Raw genomic sequence first — 13,928 nt, forward strand, 5'->3', positions numbered from 1 at the left:
CTTTAACACACTCTGCAAACTATCTCACTGTTGTGTGGCATCTATTGTTACTGTTAGTCCATTTTTCACTATTTTAATAGCGAATCTTTTATTCTCACTAGTTTTAAAATCCTCGGATTCAAAGTTCTGCAGTTATAATATATATAGTTCTGGATTTCTTTTTATTTGTTTTACTTTGATGTTGTTTGGCTTCTAAGTTTTCTGGAAAGTCTAAGCTGTTATCTGTTCAAATATTACCCCTGCCGCATTCTCCCCCACCACCGTCATTCTATTCCTCGTGGCATCTCAGTTAAACCTGTGTTAGCCTTTCTGACTTTATCCTCCATTCCTCTTTATCTTTATTTCACATTTCTATCTCTTTATTTACCTAATATGCCTTCCCTTATTATAAATTCTATCTTTCCATTCACTATTCTTTTCTAATTGTGTCCAGTCTGCTGTTAGGCTTATAGATTGAGTTTTTAATTACATTATTATATTTATTCATTTCTATAAATTTTGTCAGCTCTGTTTATATCCTGATTGCTGTTTGTTCTTATTGTAAAGCCTCTTTAAATTTCTTGAAACTGTTAAATATACTCATTATGTATTCTGTGTTCTATTAATTCCAACATCTGAAAAGTTTTACAGCCCTAATTCTGCCACTTTTTTTAGTTGCCTCTTTCTCATAATGCCTGATTTCCTTCAGTTATTTTTATCTGTTAAACACTTTCCTTGAAACTTATCTGAGTAAATGTCTTTGTAGACAGGGCAAAATTAGGTTCCTCCAAAATAACTTGTCTCCTTGCTTCTTTGCGATAAAACTGGTTTGATATGACTCAATCCTTGGCTTGAGGTTATTGGCCAGCCCAGTCAATTTTCATTTGACTTGCTCACCTGCATTAGAATCAAGATACGGTTATAATTTCTCAAGGGAGATTTTAATTTTGTCCTTTAATCAGTGACAAGGAATGAAATAGACAGTTTTCTTGCTATTTTCTGAGTAGTAGGGAGAAGTTACATTTTCGTTTACTCTTACGTCAAAGGTATAGTTCTTTGTGGTCTGAGTTTAAGAAATGAAGGTAAAATCCTGGGTTTATCTTCTATTTTCTGATGATACTAAGCTCTCAACTCACACATGTTCAGTTCTACTGGATACGATAAAATGTTCAAGGGTAGATTGGCTTTATGGCTCTTAAATACTTGGCTTATGTTCTATTTCTTATACCTCAATTATACGTATATAAACACACATACAAGCACACACACACATACACACACACACACACACACACACACGTAAATTATTTTTAGTATTCCACAGAAAGGCTGCAATGGGCAGACTGAGTGCTTGCAAAATTCATGTTATAATCTTAGCCCCCAATGTGGTGGTATTAGAAGGTAGGGTCTTTGGGAAGTGATTAAATCATGAGGTGGAACCCTCGTAAACAGAATTTGTAACCTTATAAAGGCCCAAAGGAGCTTGTTTATTCCTTTCATCAGGTGAGGACACAGCTAGATGGCACCATCTATGAGGAAGCTGGCCTTCACCAGACAAGTATTTGTGTGCTTTGATCTTGGACTGGAAATGTGAGAAATAAAATTTTGCTGTTTATAAGCTACCTAGTTTATGGTATTTTGCTATAGCAGCCTTGAAAGACTAAGACCAAGGCCTAGGCACCTGGACTTTTCATCTTTCGAGAAATTGAACAAAGCATTTCTCTTTACCACTTAAGCTGAAAATTATCATTTTTGGACTGGCAACATTAATTGATTTACATTATTGTCATTACTCTTATATTTATACACATTCTATTTTGTAGTTCTTCTTGACCATGCCTATGTATTCTCTTTCTGTTTCTTTGTATTAATTGAAGCTTTTTTAGTTTCTTTCCACACACTTATTTTTTCTTTGTTTTCTCTTTCTGTGTTTGAAAGTTTACAATTTATTTCTGTTTCTGTTGAGTTTACTTTTAAATTGTAACAGGCATTACTGATGTAGAAAGTCTAATGTTAATCAACATTTATATCCTCCTCTCAAGAATAAGACTCAAAAAACTTAACTCTGATCACTTATTCTCATTTTACATGTTGTTATTTTCTGTATTATCCCACTTTGATTTTTGTAATCTCCTAAATTAGCATTGTGGTTTTATTTATGTATATAGTCAGTGCTTATTTGGATTTACCAAAGCCTGCATTAGTATCTTCCTTCTTATTCTTCCTACGTCTCAGATCATCTTTCTGAGATATTTTTCTAATTTCTTTCAGAAATATATTCTTAAGTAGCTTTTTGTGATGAGTTCATCTTCATGTAAAAATGTCTTTATTTTGCCCTAACTTGTGAATTCTAAATTTGTAGTCTTTTTCTCTCAGCACACAAAAATATACCAACTCCTTTCTGACTTGTGTTATGGTTACTGAGAAACATGCTGCTTGTCTAAATATTATTCCTCTGTGGAAATTCTATTTCTTTCCTCAGGTTACTTTTAAGGTCTACTTTTTTATAAGATAATCCTTTTGCATTTACTGAGATCAACAACTCTTCTCCTTTCTGTCATTTTCTGTTTGTATATTTTTGGTGGAAGTTTTTTTTCTGCTTCTATGTCTTGAAATTTTAGATTGTGAGCTAATGTTTGGTAGTGCTTTATCTTTACGAATTCTGTTTCTTCTGGGTTGGAATAATCTCATTCCAGAGATATTTTGATTTCCTTTTTGCTAGGCACCCAAGGAGTTTTAGCATTTCAGGGGAAATTTTTTATAGTAGCATAATCTCAATAGCCTAGCTCTGGCCTGTGGTCATCAATTCTTAGGAGAAATTATTATTTGTGTCCCACCTGAGTCATACTGAGAAAGAAAAACTTCCTCCATGCAGCTGTCCAGGAGAGGGTGGATTTTTTTCTCCCCAGTCCACCTTTTTTACTGACCCCATATAAGTTTTGAATTTCTCCCAAGTGTTTTCAGTTCCCTGTGGCCTATGACCTTGTGTCTGTTAGATGTTAAAATTTCTTATTTAATGAGACCAACGGTCATCTTTTTTTCTCCCCCTCCTCATACCACTACAGGGCTTCTGAAGCATCAGCACAAGCGTTTCTCTGACTTTTTGGCTTCCAGTTCATCCTCTTACTTTCTTGTATGCCAATCTATATATTTCATCCTTCATTTTTACCTCTTTTTTAGAGGGGCATTTTCAGGCTTTCTCCTCTTTTACAGTGCTGGAGATAGAGGCCTCTCTTCTATTTTTTTAGAACTCCCACTCACCCATCAGAACTCAGCTCAAAATCTACATGCTCAGTGATTTTTTTCTTTCATCTCTATTGTACATATCACAGTACTTCTTAAGGTTCCCACATCACATCATTTGCAATTTGTATTTATACATTTGATTGTGCAATTCTGATTAAACTTTGTCTCCTTTATAATTTATTCAGTTCCCTCATGGGAGGAAGCATGTGTTTTACTCATGATTGTCCATGAGCCAAGCACAGCTCCAGGCACAAGTTTATGTTTAGTAAATAAATGTTTGATAAATTAGTGAATGTTAGAACCTGGAAAGGGATGATGAAAAATTAACACATACCATTCAAGCACTGCAATTCAGGCTCTTTAATGTAAGATGAAGAAAACTGGACGTGATTTTAAGACAGAGAAAATTAACAAAAGGAAAGATTTAGCGTTCCTCTGTAAATATTGGAGAAATACAGGTAATAACACTGAATCTGATGTTTAGCTCTGTAATCTAACAGTTACAGAGCTAATTTGCTAATTGGAACAGTTGCTAATTCTCAGTGTTTTCTTTTTTGACTGATAATAACAGATACCCACACACTAATGTTAAGATGGGGACAAAATGAAATAAATAATGTAAAATGGGACCTTACACATAGTCCAAATTTACTAATAACCATAGCCCTTTTTTACCTGGAAAACTTTAAAAGAGAATTTACTGTTAATCTCAGCCTTAAGAAACCCCTTCTGAATATAAAGATGTGCAAGGATTGGCCATGAAGCTTGGTGATAGTTGGGTATCTTCTGTTGGAAAACTGCATGTGGGGTCACTGTGATTATGTACAGTGGTTCCAGTCATCTTGTGCTGAGGTGGTGGGTGGATTAGGTGAGGCGGTGGGTGGGTTAGGTGGCCATTCTTATCTATGAGTCTTGATTAATTGCACATAACCAGAAGAAAAAAACAAAAGTTATTTGGAGAGTCCTTTTCATCTTAACTGGCTGAAAGTCTTGCTCTACATTTAAATGTGTTACTCAGTGTGTATCAGGTGTTTAAATCAATTCTCACTTTCTTATATTAGCACTAATAAACTCAGAGCTGCATTAACTTATTGAAACATCTTTATATTTGGTCCCAAAGCAGAAAAACCAGTCTTCTGGCTAGACAGGGTTCCTACATGTTCAGTATTACCATTGATCATGAACCTCCTTCCGTAAGAGCATGTAGGAATCCTTCTAGGTGAATGATGAGGAGCAGACAGAAGGCAGAGAGAAAGACTTTAAAAAATCTGTTTAAATTAAGAGTTTAATATCTCTCCACATGGTAGATTCTATCCCAAATTCCCTACCCTCAATACAGTTAATAATTTAAAAGAGGCATGATTTAGCAGTGATATCAAAGCTCACATTACCTTTTATCTGGTCCTAGAATTGCTTTTATGCATATACAAAGCAGGAGGCTACCTACGTGATGTGACTTATAGGATACTAGGAACTAGCCTTCATCTGAAAATATTACCTTCTATGCGCTATTTCATCACTGATGTTGATTCCTACTTTGAAAATGCAAATATCTCTACTACAATGAATTGGTTACACGGGTACTAAATATGTTTAAAATGTGTTGCATATTTTGGGTGACCCACTGGCAGATTAAATAATCCTGAGATATTTGGCATAACTATGGCTAACCTGCTAAATCCACTCCACCCTTTTCCGATTGGATAACTGCCAATCAAAAGCTACATGGATGCTTATTTATTGCCATAAACTAACAGTATAATCTTCTCCCTCTTTAATTCAGGCTGGGTTCAGGGATGTGTTATAATCCAGCTTCCACTAGTGAGGGTACAGCATTCCTCCAGTCAAACCAATTATTTTAAATTTGTTTTATGCTTCACATCAGAACATAATCCAGACAAATAGAGAGGGCCTTCTTTTCCTTCAATGGCTGAAGAAAAGTACTACCAAAGCCATTTTATTTTACAAGAGGAGCCAGTCTGCAGACCAAACTGACAGGAAAAAGAGGATGGAGTCACAGGTACACAAAATCTGTGCAGCACATCTAAATTTTTAATTCTATGAACGTATAATTTTTCTTTATTTTTTTAAAAGTCCATTGCATTCAGTTTTCTATTACTTGCTAGTATACCCATCTTAAAAGACACTCTTGCTTTTCCATCATTGGCTGTTAATGAATAATGGTCTGTTCTGTTTTAGATTCCTAAGGCTGGGACAACCTCCCTCTGATACTAATGTCCCACAGTGGCATTAAAGTGTGTTGGGAAGAAGATAAGAAAAATTTCATAAAGGCAGAGATAATAGTGGTCACACTGAAGAATGGTTAAACATTCTCTAGGTAGGTCAGGACAATGAGCAAGTATTCCTACAAACTAAAAAATGAACATCTATTGTCAACCGAGGCTCTCGATACAGCTAACTTGGGCTTTCTGTTACTCAACCTCTAAATTAAAAGCTGTTTTTCAAATTAAATTGATTTAGCACCACATAATTTTTTTTCATTTTTATGAACAAAAAAGTGTTTACAGATAAGTGCTGTTTCATGGACTAGTGCTAGTGAAGCATCGTCTGGGTAAGAGACAATTGCATCTGCCATATCCATGACAGCAAGAACCACAATGCTTTGGTTGAGGATGGAAAAGAAGTTATCTGAGGCAGAAATTTCAGGATTTGATGATAGCAAACAGGTATTATGTCTTACATTTAATTTTGTGATAGATTGCTTTTGTGTGACCTTATCTCTAAAAACTCAGTAACATTTTGAATTTAAATCCTCTCTCTAAAGTTTAAACAGATCTTTTGGGGAGGACATCTCTTCCACAAACTGTTAAATTCATCACCTGGGCTTTGAAACAACACTGCTTGTTGTCTAGGCAGCATGTGAGTCTTTAGCAGAACAACTTTTTCGGCTTTGGCTTTTGGGGTTCCTTCCTATAAGAGTCCCTGGGGCCAGGTTGGGGAGAAAATACTGTATTCTCATTTCTGAATTTTTCTGTTTTTCCCCTTAGGGCCCACCTATAACTCCTCCTTTCCTTTAGCATATGAATAAATATCTTCAGGTTAATCAAATCATGCATATAAACAACCATGCTTATTCATCCAATTACTTCTTAAACTTAGCCAGGACGCTCTGTAGCCCATTTTTTTCCTTTTAATTTTTTTGCCACATAATAATCGTACATGTTTATGGGATACAGAATTATATTTTGATACATGTATACAATGTATAATAATCGTATCGTGTCAATTAGCATATCTATTACCTCAAAGATTATCATTTCTTTGTGTTGGGAACATTCAAAATCTTCGAGCTTTTTAAAAATATACAATATATTACTAACTATGTTCACCTTACAACGCTATACAGCACTAGAACTTTTTTCTACTGTAGAGCTACAACTTTTTATCCATTAAAAATCCTCTCCCTGTCCTCCCGTCTCCTCCTCTTCCCAGGCTCTAATAACCACAGTTCTACTCTTTACTTCCACGCGCTCAACTTTGTAGATCCCACATGAGTGAGAACGTGCATTATTTATCTTTCTGGGTCTGACTTACTTCACTTAATGTAACGTCCTCCAGGCTCATCCATGTTGCCTCTAATGACAGGATTTTATTCTTTTTTATGACTGAAGAGTGTTCCTTTGTGTATATATTCAACATTTTCTTTATTCATCTGTTGATGGACATTTGGGCTGATTTTATATTCAGGCTATTGGGAATAATGCTACAATTAACATAGGGATACAGATATCTCTTTGAAACATTGATTTCCTTTCCTTTGCATAAATATCCAGTATTGGGACTGCTGGATCATATGGTTCTATCTTTAGTTTTGTTGAGGACTCTCCATACTGTTTGCCATAATGGCTGTATAATTTACATTTCCACCAATAAAGTATAGGAGCTCCCTTTTCTTTGCATCCTTGCCAGCATTTGGGGTAAGGTGATATCTCATTGTGGTTTTAATTTGTATTTCCCTGATGATTAGTGATCTTGAGAATTTTTTCATATACTTCTTGGCCACTTGAATGTCTTTTTTTGAAAAGTGTCTATTCGTATCCCATATTTTAATGGAATTTTAAAAGAACCCTTGTGTTATTTGACTTTCTTGCATATTCTGGATGTTATATGGTTACTTGTCATATGGATAGTTTGCAAATATTTTCTCCCATTCTACAAGTTGTCTTCTCACTCTGTTGATTATTTCCTTTGCTGTGCAGAAGCTTTTTAGTTTGAGATAGTACCATTTGTTTGTTTTTGTTTTTGTTTTTGTTGTCTGTGCTTTTTAAGTCTTGTCGATAAAGTATTTTACTAACCAATGTCCTAAAGCTTTTATCTTACGTTTTCTTCTAGTGTTTTGAAAATTTCAGGTCTTTCATTTAGTTCCGTAACCTATCTTGAGTTGATTTTTGTATGTGATGAGAGATAGGGGTTTATTTCATTCTTGTGAATATGAATATCCAATTTTCCTAGCAGCATTTACTGAAGAGGGTGTCCTTTTCCAGCAGTACATTTAATATAATTGAGTATCTAGACATTCAGCATTTATCTAGCAGAAATGCATTAATGATTACAGCCAAGAACATAGTGAAATGATATGTAGAATAATATAAAATATTTAAATCAAATATGCATTTGATTAAGAGGTTGATCCCAAAACCTATAAGATCGAGAAAGTAGAAACATTGAGCTGCAACTATATTCTGATGAATGTTCTCTTGGTAACGTCCTACTGATCGATACTTATTTTGTTACACAGAGGACACCATATAAATAAATCTTGAGATTATAATTTAAAGATAGCTAATATTGGAAATTTAGCTTTTGGAAGAAGATGTAATTGGTCTAATCTTGGATAGTTAGCTCTTTGTTACAACAACAACAAACTTAATGACAACTCCTGAGACTAAGGCCATCTGAATCACTAATGCTGTCAAAAAAGTTCTGTGTGGAAGTCACATAAAATCAACATATTCCCTTCTATTTGTATGTAATTTAAAAGTAGAGCATATGATTTTTAGTCAGCCCCTCAAGCATTCTGCATTGAGAGACAAAAGCTTATTAGTCACAGATCCAGCATCAAAGAACATTTTAAAATGTAAGCAATTCCCTTCTTCAAATTGAGAAGATCAGCTAAGTCGCGTGCTAAAATAAGGAAATTAACAACGTCTCAAAGAGCCTTATCTTGTCTTAAAAAAGAGACTCATGCCAGTCTTCCCATGGGGTTTATTAGAGGAATGGGAAAAAAGTTTTCCAATTTTATTGGAAATCTAGACTGACTGAAGTACAATTATCTAATTTAGTAGGAATATTTTCTTGTCATTTCCTAGCTAATAAATTCCATAGCTGGAACAGAATACAGAACCCAGAAATAAAGCAAAATACCCACAGCCAACTGATCTTTGACACAACTGACAAGAACGTACACTGGGGAAATGACATCGTTTTCAATAAGTGCTGGGAATATTGGATTGTTGTATGCAGAAGAATAAAACTGGACTCCTATCTCTCACTGTACACAGAAATCAACTCAAGGTGGGTTAAAGACTTAAATGTGAGACCTAAAATTATTTTTTAAAAAGTACTAGAAGAAAACCTAGGGAAAACTCTTCTGGACGTTGGTCGTGGCAAAAAATTCATTGTTAAGACCTCAAAAGCACAAGAAACCAAAATAAAAATAGACAAATGGGACTTAGATAAACTAAAAAACTTCTGCACAGCAAAGGAAATAATCAACAGAGTAAACAGAAAACCTGCAGAATGAGAGAAAATTTTTGCAAACTGTGCATCATCCAGGGGACAAATATCCATAATATATAAGGAACTCAACTTAACAAAAAACTCCCCAAATAATCCCATTAGTAAGTGTGCAAAGGGCATGAATAGACACTTCTTAAAAGATGACATACAAATAGCCAACAAGCATATGAAAAAATGCTCAACATCACCAGTCATCAGATAACTCCAAGTTAAAACCACAACGGGATATCAGCTTACACCAGTCAGAATGGCCATTATCAAAAAGCCAAAAATAACAGATGGAGAGGAAAAGGAATGTTAGTGGGAATGTAATATGGTTTGACTGTGTCCCCACCCGAATTTCACCTTGAATTGTAATAATCCCCATGTGTCAAGGGCAGGGCCAGGTAGAGATAATTGAATCATGGGGGTGGTTCTCCCATACTGTTTTTGTGGTAGATCTGATGGTTTTGTAAATGGCAGTTCCCCTGCACAAGCTCTCTTGCCCTCCCGCCATGTAAGAAGTCCCCTTCATTCTTTCTTCATCTTTCGCCATGATTGTGAGGCCTCCCCAGCCATGTGGAACTTTGAGTTCATTAAATCTCTCTCCTTTATAAATTACCTAGTCTTGGGTATTAGCAACATGAGAATGGACTAATACAGAATGTAAATTAATACAACCTCTATGAAAAACAGTATGGAGATTTCTCAAAGAACAAAAAATAGAACTGCCATTTGATCCAGCAATCCTACTACTGGGTATATATCCAAAGTGAAAGAAATTATTATATCAAAAAGATACCTGTACTTATCTGTTTATCACAACACTATTCCCAACATGGAATCAACCTATGTGTCCATCAATGGATGATTGGATAAAGAAAATGTGATATATATATATATATATATATATATACACACACACACACACACACATAATGGAATCCTTTTCAGGTATAAAAAATAAAATTGTGTCTTTTGCAGCTATGTAAATGGAACCAGAAGCCATTATCCTAAGTGAAACAACTCAGAAACAGAAAGACAACTACTGCCCTCACTTATAAGTGGGAGCTAAATAATACGTACACATAGACACACAGTGTGGACTGATGGGCGTTGGAGATTCAGAAATGGGGACAGTTGTTGGGGGGGGTGGTGAATGAGGAGAAATTACTTAATGAATACAATGTACATTATTTTGGTAATGGATACACTAAAAACCCAGACTGGCCAGGCACAGTGGCTCATGTCTGTAATCCCAGCACTTTGGGAGGCCGAGGCAGGTGGATCACCTGAGGTCAGGAGTTAGAGACCAGCCTGGCAAACACATGTTGAAACCCCATTTCTACTAAAAATAGAAAAATTAGCTGGGCATGGCGGCACAGGCCTGTAATCCCAGCTACTCAGGAGGCTGAGGCAGGAGAATCACTTGAACCCAGGAGGTGGATAAATAAATCTTGGGATTATAATTTAAACATAGCTAATATTGCACATTTAGCCTTTGGAAGAAGATGTAATTGGTCTAATCTTGGATACAGCCAAGATTGCGCCATTGCAGTTCAGCCTGGGCAACAAGAATGAGACTCCATCTCAAAAATTAAGTAAATAAATAAATAGAAAATACAAACTCAGACTTCACTTCTACACAATATATCCCTAACAAAATTGCACTTTACCCCCTAAATTTACATAAATAAAAATAAATAAATGAATAAATGAAAATAAAATAAATTGCATAGCTGAGATTGATTCCAGGTCTGTGTAATTGCTAATATCACACACTTAAATTATAACACCACGTGCTTGCTTCTTTTGTTTCTGTAGTCATAACTTTGAACTAAAAGGCAGACATTCAGGTCAAAATCTGGTAATGTGCTTCTATATAACTTTTGTATTTTGAAAAATTGAAATCGTACAGGTATTGCCTCCTCATAATGGAAAATGTCCTAGGTTTGAAGTCTAATGCTGAAAACCCAGAACTGTATGTAATCTATCCAGTACCGGGGTGGAAAAGAGTTACTTACTTCACTTGTTCTGCTCATTGTAATTCTAATGGCATATGCACTTTGCATATGCCAACAGTTCTATTCAACCAGATCATTAGGCCCTTTTAACTTAGTGCTTGAGAGGAAATAGTGGTGGGGAGGCTTTGTCCTAAGGAATTTATGTTACCTTCCATCTTATTTGATCATGGTGATGACTACACTTTTCATTGAAGTCCCTTCCTGAGTAGTATAGCTCACTCAAGAGAAAACTGAGAACCTTGTGGGATCTGTGGTCTAGTCAATGTTTTATTTGGGGGATTTGTTTGCAGATACTAATCATCATTTGGTTAGAACATCTCTATCCATGGGAATTAGAGAACCAAGACAATCTCATAGCTGATATTATAATTATGATTTTGAGTGATCTGAGCTCTGTTTTGAATAGAAAGACATAGCTTTAATTCTGAGATAGTTTCATTTTCCTGAGAATAAGATAATAAATAATCTCAAAAAATACAATTGTGGCAGAAATAGCTGTCCACCAAAATCCTTACTCTTCTTTCTGGTGACAATGACTCCCTCCTCACCAAATCTAAGTCAGGGTCCTCTCAGCCCCCTGTGTGATTAGGCCCCAACCTTGTCCTGCTTAGCCAGTTTTAGCATTAATCCTGCTGCGTTAGCTTAGAGGAAATGGCTCAACCCTTGATATCTCTCAATATTTGATCAAATTCCTCATATTCCACTCTCAATATCTAACCATGCTGACCTCTCATCAGCAAGAATCCTGTCAGATGTTTAGCCAGAATTTCCCTAGCTTTGATGTTTTCTTTTGGTAATTTTCCATCCCTCCATTGACCCCCACCCTGCTTGTTGGCTATAAATCCCCACTGGTCCTTGATGGAGTTAAGAGTTGAGCCCAATATCTCTCCCCTACTGCAAAACCCCATTGCAGTATCCCACAAATAAAGTCTGCCTTATCTTTAACAAGTGTTTGAAAGATTTTTCTTTAACACTGGTATGCAACTGGAGTGCATTTTCCATCTTTTTTGCAGTTTGATTTGGTTGTGTGACTGATTCTAGAGGTAGGAATGTGAGTAAAAGTGATCTGTGCTGTTACCAGGCCTGGCCTATGAAATCTTTTTTTTTTTTTTTTTTTTTTTTTTTTTTTTTTTTTTAAGACGGAGTCTCGCTCTGTCACCCAGGCTGGAGTGCAGTGGCGTGATCTCGGCTTACTGCAAGCTCCGCCTCCTGGGTTCACGCCATTCTCCTGCCTCAGCTTCCTGAGTAGCTGGGACTACAGGTGCCCGCCACCAGGCCAGGCTAATTTTTTGTATTTTTAGTAGATTCGGGGCTTCACCGTGTTAGCCAGGATGGTTTCAATCTCCTGACCTCGTGATCCGCCTGCCTCGGCCTCCCAAAGTGCAGGGATTACAGGCGTGAGCCACCGCGCCTGGACCTGGCCTATGAAATCTTAACAGGTAGAATCCCTGTCAGCCTGGGCCTTTAAATAGCATGAAGCAGCTTTACTCCAATCTGGTACCCTTTTGGCCTGATATATTAGTGGAAAATACACATTTATTGCAAGAGGTCTTTATCTGTTTGGATTGTTTAACCTAGCCTAAGTAATATGCAGAATATGAAGCCTTGAAGATGAGTGCTCCTAAAACAGAAGCCTAAATTCTGTGGCACTGGCTGAGAACCAAGGTGGGAGTTTCTGAGATCAAAAAGAGCTAGGTGGTAGCAAAACACTTAGTAAGTATGCTGATCTCGGATAACTTGGAAGGCAGATCAAGTGCTCTGAGTGTCTACATTTATAGGAGAGTGGTTGAGGGGAACCAGAATATCAGTAAGTGTTGGCTTCTTGTTTTACAAGAAGGTTTTGGACAAACCTGGGTGGTTTGTAGGCAGAAACTGAAGAATGCCAGTGACTTCTGTCCTTCAAAAAAAGGAGACAAGACTGATAAGGACTGAGCAACAGCAAGTAACTCATTAAGACTTCTCATTTTACCAAAGGGACTCTGCCCCGTAGCAAAGATCAGACAAAGAGTGCTACTTTCCCTCCAAAACCTTCCTTCCAGTTCTGTGTGACATCAAAGTAGCTGCCATTAAATTAAGGGACAAAGAAATAAGGCAGGAGTAAAAACTCTAGAAGAGATGTCTGCCTTTCACTCATCTATCTATATGACTATGCACACACACATGTCTGCCTTTCACTCATCTATCTATATGACTATGCACACACACATATATTTATGTGGGAGTCTGGGTAGAGAGGGATAAAGCAGACATTTGTGTTTTGGTTCCTAAGTGACCAGGTGATGACGGAGATGACTGCATATCACCCAGCACATCTGGACTTGAGATACTCTATATTGTCTTCTTTGCAGAGGGACCTGAAGGCATTCTACTTGTTCAGGAAAGTGTGCAAATCAGTATTTGGCATGCAGAAGGGCAATTGTGTCAAAAACTGCTAGTCCTTTGCCAAAACCATTTCTAGTTTTCCTGAGCACAATATCACTTAACTGCAGTTTGCCTTGTAGTTAAGTTCCTGAAAGTTCAAACTGTTAACAAAAGGCCTCATCACGTGTTAAGTAGCAACCACCTTGGCTACGCCACAGACAACTTCTTAGTCTCTCTCTCTCTCTGCTTAAATTTTCTTACCTCTAAAATGAAGAAAGCAGGTTTTTATAGGATTAAGATGTAATTGAGAAAATTGTTCATAAATGCACTTTTACCGTGATTATCATTTAAGAACTATTCAATAAGTGTTTCTTCTTTTTTACCTGCTCAGTGTCAATTCTCTTATGGTCAGGGAAGTGGTTCTCAGGAGTAGCATGGCTTCTGAGCAGCAGATAACAAGAAGACAAGGGCAGAAGATGAGAACAGCCCTGTTTTGTGAACACAGGATGAAGACTCCCTTAGGAACTTCTAGAAATAGATGGAAATTTGTATGGTTGAGACTAAATGGTTATAGAGGAG

Source organism: Gorilla gorilla, chromosome 9, assembly GCF_029281585.2.
Source record: "Gorilla gorilla gorilla isolate KB3781 chromosome 9, NHGRI_mGorGor1-v2.1_pri, whole genome shotgun sequence".
NCBI lineage: Eukaryota > Metazoa > Chordata > Mammalia > Primates > Hominidae > Gorilla > Gorilla gorilla.